The sequence below is a fragment of the Athene noctua genome, chromosome 19, assembly GCF_965140245.1.
Source record: "Athene noctua chromosome 19, bAthNoc1.hap1.1, whole genome shotgun sequence".
In the NCBI taxonomy this organism is placed as follows: Eukaryota; Metazoa; Chordata; class Aves; order Strigiformes; family Strigidae; genus Athene; species Athene noctua.
The window spans coordinates 1,471,393-1,480,975 of NC_134055.1; positions in this window are offsets into that span (position 1 = coordinate 1,471,393).

A 9,583-nucleotide genomic window follows, 5' to 3' on the forward strand; every position below is an offset into this window, starting at 1 on the left:
GCCGCAGGTGCCTGCGGTGCCCAGAGCAGTTCACTTGCATTTCCTCTGGATTTGCTTCCAGGGCTTTTTCTTTGCTCGGGGAAGCTTTATCCCCTGGGGCTAGATTCACACCAGGGCAGAGAACTACAAACTGTCCCTGGTTGCGTGAGGAGGAGAGAATTGTTGCTGCTTTCTCTAGCTGCGGCCTCGCCAGAACGTGGCAGTATGAAATAATAAAAGCGTGGAAGCGGCTGTGCTGGGACTTGGCTGAGGTCAGCTGCTTCCAGCGGCGTAGGACGGATCCCTCTTGGGAAGGTGGGAGTCCCTCGTGAGCCTGGTGCCGTGTGGGTACCCTCTTAACCCTTCCCCACCTCACGGCAGTGCTCTCCTGACTCGTTTCCAGACTTTTTCTGTCTCTGAAGCTGGTCCCAGCGCCGGAGTCCTGCTGCAGGGGTGGAAGGGAGCTGTTGGCTCTGGGATGGAGGAGCGGGCTGGCTGCGGTCCGGGAGGCTGGCTCACCAGATCTCAAAGGAAAAGAGGAAGAGCATCATTCCCACTGACAGTCCCAGGGTGGTAGCACCGTCCCAGGGGAATGCAGACCTTGCAGTTCCAGGGTTTGGAAGCAGATGGGTCTCCCTCAGCCCTGTTCCCACACCCCGGGGAGCTTTCCAAGCCGTCATCAGATTCAAACACACACGTGTTAGCTTGGGAGTGGCAGTTTTATCTTACCTTAGAGTAACCCTGGACTTCTTACTCTGCACCCATGGGGTTGAATGTGCTGCTACTTATCGTTCATGTCCAGTTTAATTCATCTTCACGTTGGTGTTTTTCCTCGCATTGAGGGGCGTGTCCGAGTCGGGAATCCGCAGCAACTGCTGGCAGCTGGCGTGGGGAGCTCTGCCCGTGTCTGCGCTGTGTCCCCTGGTTTCCTCTGGCTCTGCAACATGGAAAAACATCCTGATCCCTATTTGTGTTGTAAGCTGCCTATTTTTTTTTTTAGCTGTAATAAATAGAACATTGTAGGGTGAGATTAACCAAAATAAGGAGGTGGTGGCAGGTAACAAATAAGCATCCTTTTCTTTAAAATCAAAAGTTTCTGCCTGTATAGATACATTAATAGCTTCAGCAGAGCCCCAGGGGTGTGGGTGGTTTTTGTTCTGTGGGTTTTTTTGGTTTTGGTGGGGTTTTTTACATTATAGATAAAGGTGAAGCTTTGCTGAGCTGGGGGGAGCTGATTATGAACTGCTTGGAAAAGAGCAGGGGAAGAGGCGCAGGTCAAAAAAGAAACAGGGGAGGCTGAAACGCTTCTGCCGTACGTGCCCCTTCCTTTCCGAGGTGCAGTGGTGGAGCTTCCTGCCCTGCCAGACCCCGGCAGTGTCGCTGGGGTGGGTTTCGTGCTGCTCTTAACACCAGCCCCATCCCCAAGGCGGCTGTATAATTCTTGGCTGCAAACCTGGGGTTGAGCGTACGTGTGTGTGAGCTAAGCCGTCCCACGGGGTTGGTTTGACTGAAGCCATTCAAAGGGGCTTTCCCCTTTGAAAAGTGGTAATTTTATTACGGGTAAAATGAATGAGGTCTCTGGAGATCCCTAATTTATAACTTCCTCCTGGAGAGCTTCCCGCCGGCCGCCAGGCACGCTCCGGCCTCCCCCACCGCCCAGCCCCTGGAAGCTCAGCCCTCCCCTCTTCGGGCTCCTTCCGAGGACGAGGGATGCTCCCCGTGTGCCTTCCTCACCTCGCGGCCTCTGCTCCTCATCCTCCTGCCCTGGGCAGCTGAGCGGGGGCTTGTCCCTGGGGCCAGTCCTTAGGCAAAGCCCCGGGATGATTTTCCTCTGGCACGTGGACTCGAAGGCTCCTCAGGGAGGGAGGAGGGGAGCAGAGAGGGTGTTTTGGGCGCAGATGGAGGATAATGGTGCCCCTGTCTGACACAGGCACTTGGAGCAGGGACACGAGGCGCAGTCCAGCCCCTCGCAGCCACGTGTGCAGCCGCGCAGCACGGAACCTGGCTCTGCGCTTCCACTGTGGAAACTTCACTGCCAGTGGGATTTTCCAAAAAAAAAAAAAAAATCAGACGCAAGCTTTATTTTTACTTTCATTTTACTGCGTCACACAAACCTATCGGGTCCTGTCTCCGTGCTGTCCTCGGAAGCCTGTGTGTTGGAGGCTGCTGAGCCAAGAATTAAAGAACATGTGTCTTGCATTTAGTTTATTGCCTCCGGGGCTTTGTTTTGGCTTCAGTCACCTCAGCTTCCTCTCCCCTCCCTCAAAAAAAAAAAAAAAAGATAAATCAGCAACACCGCAAAGCAAGAGGGAAAAATTCTGGCTGCGTTAGGTGATGGGGGAGAGTCTCAGGGCTCGGGCGTTTTGTCAGGAGAAACAAGGATGGTTCTTGTAAGACAGAAGTGCTGGGTGGTGGGGCCAAAGGTCTGCCTGGCCCCTGCCCACTCTGGCAGCCCAGGGAATTCGGGTAAAAGATACAAAAGAGGGATCCTGTACGGAGAGGTTTTGCCCTGACCCCCTCCCGGTTTCCAGCTGGGAGCAGCGCTGGCGCTGCTGAGGCAGACGCTGCACGCAGCGTTGCCCTTAATAGACACGTATAAACTACCTCTGGTGAATTTGTGTAATGGTGTTCTGAGTCCATTTGTCCTTCTGACCTTCACGACATCCTGTGGCAATATGTCCCACAACTTAATTACGTGCGGGTGAAAAAAGTGCTTCCTGTTTGTTTTCTAAATTGCCTGAAAGCATCCCTGGCTAATCCATCATCCTGATGCTGCGGAAAGGTGAGTAATGGCCCTTGCTTTGGCTTGTCTATACTGCCTGCGAGTTTATAGACTTCTCTTCTGTCACCTGTCTCTGTTCCAGGCTGAGGTGTCCGAGGTCTATTTAGCTCCTCACACAGGAGCTGGTGGGTACCATACATCCTCCCTGACACCCAGCCCTGGACCTTTTCCACCCCTGTAGTGCCTTTTCTGAGGTGAACGCGTGTCAGCTTTCCTCCTTGGTGAAGCAAGAACATAGAAGAGCTGCTGCAGATTCCCAGGTGTGTGTTTTGGTGCCTAAAATCAGGGTTGGATGTTTACGGCGGTGTTCGTCCTCGCGGAGAGCGGGAGATGGCAGCAGGAGTTGTGCTGGGCCCTGACTGCGCCGAGGGAGGGGAGGTGGGATCAAAGGGACTCGCTGGTTTGTGCAGCTCGTGTTCCACCTTCAAAACGCCGTGTGTTGGGGGCGTGATGTTCTTTTTTTGTACCTGAACGCCGCAGTTGGGATTCAAGAACGCTGATGAGACGTTTCATACTGTTTCAAGTGAGGTGCCCTCATTTCTGGAAAGCAGCACTTGCAGAGCAATTTGTGGATCTGGGTTTCTCTCTGTGTTGTCTGGGCCTAGAGTGTCTGTGTCTCCGAGTGCACCTAAACCACTTCTCTGGGCCTCTCAAGAAAAGCTCGTTCGTTTGTGGTGGCAGATGGCAGCGTAAGCATCTCCTGGATATACCCCGCTCCCCACAGCTCTGCGGAGGGCTGCGGGAGCTGCCACCCCTGAGGTTTGCTGTAGACCTCAGGGCACTTGCTGGAAGCCAGTGCTCCCCTTTTCCTGCCCCTGGGGTGAAATGATGGGAGGGCGACAGGGGGAGAGCACAGAGTCCCTTGGCTGCCTGAGGTGCCGCCAGCCCGCGTTGCAGCCCCCGGCCGCTCTTCCTCGGCTTTCCCATCCCCGGGTGCAGGGGGGACGCTCGGGAGGGACGTTGGGGAACTCAGCCCTTCCCCAAGAGACTTGTTCTCCACTGGAAGGGTTGTTTTGGCAGAGCAGGAAAGAAATGTTTGGCTGCCTTGTCAAGTGTATAGCTCTGATTCTTCGGCTGCGTTCCGGAATGTTCCGTACCACCTCTCTGCCCCCAGGGCAGGGAACCTGCCGGCGCTCCCGCAGCCTGAACCAGCGCGTCGTGTGCGGGCGCACGGTGAGACACCCAGTCCTGCCCCCCTGACACCAGGAAAACACCCACAAATGAGTGAGAAAAGAGTCATAGTGGAGAAAAGTTGGTTTGAGTTGGTTTGGGGTTTTTTTTTTGTACCTGCCCTGTCACTTTTACACCCCCCAGGCCCCCTCCCTTCCCCAGGAGTCCTCCAGCGTCCGGTGCGTGAGGCTGGGGCCGGCTCAGGACCCGCAGAGCCGGGGTGGGCGAAGCCAGCGGCCGGGCGGCCGTCCCGTCCCCAGCAGCGGGGACAGCAGCAGATGGCACTCCAGCATCAGCGGACAGCCCGTCAGCAATTCGGAATTATTTTTGCCTGACTAGCGCCAGAGGAGCGTAGCTACTCAGCTCTCAGTCCTTGAGGGGAGATGTATAATCTTGAGCCATAAGATGCATCTATAGGACCTTGATTTACATGCTTTGGATGTTCCTCTCTGCTCGCGGGTCCAGATTATATCTCTGCTTGTGCAGATTTGTCCTTACACAGTGTCTGGACTTGCGATGATAAAGAAAAAGCGTTGCTTTTCACTTGCAGAGACTGACCCCTAATTTGCTTTGAATTTTGTTCTGTGATTGTGGCGTGCCCTTCCACACAGAACGACCCCAGTGCACAGAAGCAAGATTTTTCTTTTTCAAATCAGATCCCTTTTTTTTTTTTTTTTACCTTAGCCAAAATGAAGTGAGCTCATTGTGCTCGCACTGAAAACTGGACTTTTTAAAAAGAGGGAACAGCCTGACAGGAACAAATGAGTCAGGAAAAAATGTTCCTGTTGAGATGCTGCAAATACAGTGCATGGAGGCGATTTTATTTTGTTTAATATTTTCATATTTCCAAGCCCATTTGTATTTTAGAGGCAGATCACAACCTGAACACATATGATTTCTCTAACATAGGCAAAACTGGCACTTTCAGGAGCCTTTTGTAAGCAGAGGATGCCGTGTGTCACAACTGTCATCTTACCTTGTTTTTTTAACACCTGACAAAAATAATTCAAACGTGATCTCACTGCTGAGGGAGAAGGAAATGAGGGCTCACGGGGGCCAAGTTCTGCCTCTCCCAGTTTTCCCGAGGATCCCCGTGCTCGGGTAACAGCACGGCGAGGTGGCAGGGCTGCTGCCTGCGAGCGGAGGGGCAGGTGCTGCCCCAGGTGTGCGGAGGGAAAGTCGTCCTGCAGGACCCGGCATACAAACGGAGGCTCAGACAGAGCCAGGATGGAGTCGTGGAGCAAATGAAATGTGCTGGCTTGTCCCGGCTGCTGCCTCGGCCCAGGATTATAAATGCATGTTGCATATTGATTAACTGTGGACAGTTTTGCATCCGGAAGCCTTGGCACCTGGCAAGACCAGTGTGATCCTAGGGCTCGCTCCTGTTCTTTTTTCCTCCTCCCGAAGGCAGCGCGCGCCGTGTGCATCTGCCCAGACAAACCTTGTGAGCTTTGTGTGGCAAACTGGAGGATAAACCATCTTGCAAAATAAGAAGCCTGGCCCCTGCGCCGATCCGAGTCAGAAATTGGGAACCTCTGGTGATGTTCGTGCTGACACACATGTTTGAGGGCTCTTGTTACTGCCCGTAGTGCTCTGTGCTCCTCACTCCCTGTGAATTTCTCACTTTCCTCCCTCAGTTGCCTTTGCTCAACGTGGTCTTGTGTTCCCAGTGATGCTTTTGCAGCCCCCAGGCCGGGGGCTCACAGTGTGTGCTGGCCTGTCCCTGCTTGAAGAGCTTTGGCTGCTTTTGCTCTCCCAGGGGACAGTCCCCTCGCTGCCCCGACCCCAGACTCAGACCACACTCCTCCTCCTCTGCACCCCTGGGAGAGGGGGGGCTGCTCCAGCAGCTGCTGAGATGGGACGAGACCCCCGGCAGCCACAGCCTGTGCCTGGCTCTGCTGCTCGCTCCCATTCTGCCCTTGACCAAGACACCTGCGATGGGTTTGCCCAGGAGCGGTGAGGAAGCACCTGTCCCGCCGTCTGCTGAACGTCCCAGCCTCAGGCTGTATGTGCCTGGACACACACACACACACACGCCTTGTTGAAAATGGGGAGAAAAAACTATTTCTGAGCCCCCAGCTCTGTCGTGTGTGAGACCTGTATCAATACACGGGGTTTTGTGGGCAGCTTGACCTCTTGGGCAGCGTTCTTGCTCTGCGGTGCAGAGGTGCCCTCGTTCTTCCACTTGTCTGGCTCCCGTGTAATAGAAGGACTAAATGCTTATTACTTTTCTGTAGCCTTTTCTAGTTGCCAATCAAACGTGTCTGGTTTGGGGTTTGGTTTTGTTTCTTTGTTGCTGTGACTATGCAGGGTGCTCTATCTCGCTGTAATTATGGTTCCATCATTGTCTTGGCATGAAAACATCTGCTGTCTCCCTCCGATCTCCACTTCTCCTGTTTCTTTTGAGAATCTCATGGATCATGATGACCTTCTATTTTCCATAACATCTCGTGCATCTCAGTGTACACAGCTGTTTCTCTTGCATTCCCCTGTCTCTCCATCTACCTCCTTTTTTTTTTTTTTTTTCCCTATCAGCATCTCCAGTGCATTCAGAATTTCAGCTCATCTGCTTATCAAACCACTATCTTGCTCGCCATCTCCTCCGCGTCCCAACCGCTGTAAACACGGCTCCTTTGCACCCAACTGCTCAGGCAGTTTTCTCCTCCGGGCGCAATTCATCTTCCAGCTCGCGTCTAGAGTCTTTGTTCTTCTCATTTAATGTTTTAAAGTTAATTTTCTCAGCCTTTTAATTTTGGTTATGCTGTACTCTCTGGCTGTCAGGGTTTGAGGTCCGTCCTTGCGGCTGCCCATCCCGAGCAGGCAGGGAGGGAAGGATGGATGGATGGATGGATGGATGGATGGATGGATGGAGGACGTTGCCATTCAAGGTGAAGTCGCTGCTGGCAACAGGCTATGGTGAGGAGAGGAGCTGCGCCGTGCACGGGGCTGGTACCGCTCCATGGAGGCAGCGAAGGGGCTGGAGAAATACGGGTTTGAGTACTGGTTTTGTGTGACCTTGCTTAAAGAGCAGAGGGTCTGTGAGCATGATGAACAGAGATACTTCAGTTTTTATTCCATTCTGGCACCTTTTATTACCAGGACTTCACCGGTGCGCCTATTCTCTTAAAAAATATTAATAAAAAAAATCAGTCCTATATCTGCTGCAGATGGACTAATAAAACTCTGGAGTCTGACAGGATCTTAAATCTCTTTGCATCGTTCCCCATCTGTGAGACGTGCATCCCAGCCCTCCACCCCCCGTGCTCCCGACAGCAGGACCCCGTCCCCACGGCTCCCACCCAGCCTGCCCCAGGGCACTAGTCATGGCTGTAGCAAAGCTGACCCTGAGCGTATTAACGGTGCATGGGGGTTTTATTTATTTTATTCCCCCTCAACCACGGTCTTTATACATCTGAGCTGGGAATGTCCTATTCTTGAAAGGCTTTGCAGAAGTTTGGCACCTGGAAGGTGTGACTGAGAAATGGCTCTTTATATGTTGACAGAGAAGAGGGGTGTTGGTAGAGAGCAGAAAGCAGGGTGGGGATTAATGAATCATGCAATAATTTCTTAGATGGACGGAAATAACACAGTGCATACATCATAGTTTTCTTCCTCTTTTAGGAGTATAGCTGTTTATGCAGAGATGGCTTGCGTACTTTTTTATACAGATATGCATTATATATGGATACTTGTATATAAGTAAGGCTGTAAAAATCATAGATTAAGGGATCTATTCATCCAAAAAGAGTTATGTGGCTGTCAGAGCACATAATGACTACCTGACTCGGGAGGAAAAATGCTCCCGTGAAGATGCCAAGCAACATGTTTGGGAGGGATTCAGCATGCCACGTCCTTGCCCGGGCAGAGCTGCCAGAGCCTTACCCGTGATCTTGGGAAGTCCTGGCAAAACCGAGGGGCTGCTCGTGGGAAGGTGTGAGGGAACAGCTGCACTTTGAGGGTGGGATCAGCCCGACTGCTGGGAGGGCCCTTTAACCAACTGCCCCACGCCCCGCGGGGGCCTTCGCCCCTTTCTCTGATGGGAGATGCTGGGTTGGGCACGCTGCAGAGGCGCAGTCAGGACAAGGCCTACAAAGCCCAAATTCACTTGGGAGCCAGGATACCTGTGCCGTAGCCAATGTTTCACTTTGGTTTTGCTTTAGAACCAGGTAATGAGCCCTGGTGGCAGCGGGGCAGGACGGCCCCACTCGCACGGACCCAGCTGGCGTCACCGGTAAAACAACGGAGCTGCGGGAGCCGTTGGATGGAGGGATGCTGCGGGGCGGGCGGCGCCTCCGCTCCTTCGGAGGCTCCTGGGGAGGCTAATGCCAGCCAGCAGGGACAGGACACTGGCCAGTCACTGCCAAAACCAGGTATCTCCCACAAGGAAAGTGCTGGAACTGGCATCTGCCCTTGGCTCCTCCGTGGCTGGTTCTGAGGCAAATCCCTCAGCTGCTCTGGGCCCCTGGTAACGGCGTGCAGCGGTAGCAGCTGCCTTTTGCTGGTGCTTTTGTCTCTGTGAGGGCAAAATGCTGTAGGAAAGCCTAGCAGCAGCCTAGCTCCAAATGGGGCCCAGTGTTGGGCCAAGTGTTGATGCAGAATGGGCCAAACCAATGGAAAACAAATAAGGAATAAACGTTATAGGAAACAAGCTCCGTCACTTAATGTACTGCAGTGACTTAGAAATAATTAGCTATTTCCTGGGCATATCCAGACAAGATAAACCCTGTTCTCCCTGGTTCCTGTTATACCTGTGATCTTTGAGACCCGCTTGCCCACTTCTCCCTCCCCCTTTACCTCTCGGGTCCCTCCTCCCCCAAACTTCTGCTGGAGTTTGTATTTTTCCCCCAACAACGTCTCTGAAGAATCACAACTGTGTAATATGTGTCTCGACGCTTGTATTTTAATAGCGTGAAGCAAACCACATCAGCACAGGCAATTTCACATTCAACACATTATTGCTATTTAAAGCGCAGAGGTATAAAAATGATTGGCAATCCAGCTCTCCCAGAAATCGCAGGCTGCTGCTGGCTGCCAGATTGTGATTTTTTTTTAATATCGGCTGCTCTGTGCAGTCGTTCCCTCACCTTTGACTTGCAGATTTCCCGACGTCGAAATAGCAAAACCATTTTTGGTTGTAACAGGCACATTGCTTGCTGCTGAAAAGAAGTAATTATCATTAACTCCACGCATGTGTGTGCGTACACAGCCAGGTCCCCCGTCCAGGGCTGAGTGGCTGGTCAGTTTTTCCAGCTGAGCAACCTTTTGCATTTCCCTGGCTTTGCAAATATGTTTTACCGGAGCTTCTGGGGTTTGGAGGGCAGTGGGGGGGAGATGGGCAGGTGAGATATTGTTTTGTCTCTCTGTTATTGTTATGGAGGAGGGAGGGCGAGCGGGCTTCATCCCAGAGATGGTGATGTATGAGGGCTCGTGATTTTCTTTTTCTCAGGGCTGTAATAGAGATCTCTCACTGAGCCGAAAGGTGTTAGTTGTGTCAGCGCTGTTTACATAAATATGTTGCTCTGGGTTAATGTACAGTGTGATTAAAGATTAGACCTTTCTGAAATTCTGTTTAAGCCAGCCTTACTCTGGTTACATTTAAGTATGAAATGACAAAGAAATAGCCCTTCTTAGATGAAAATAAGACTTCGTCTT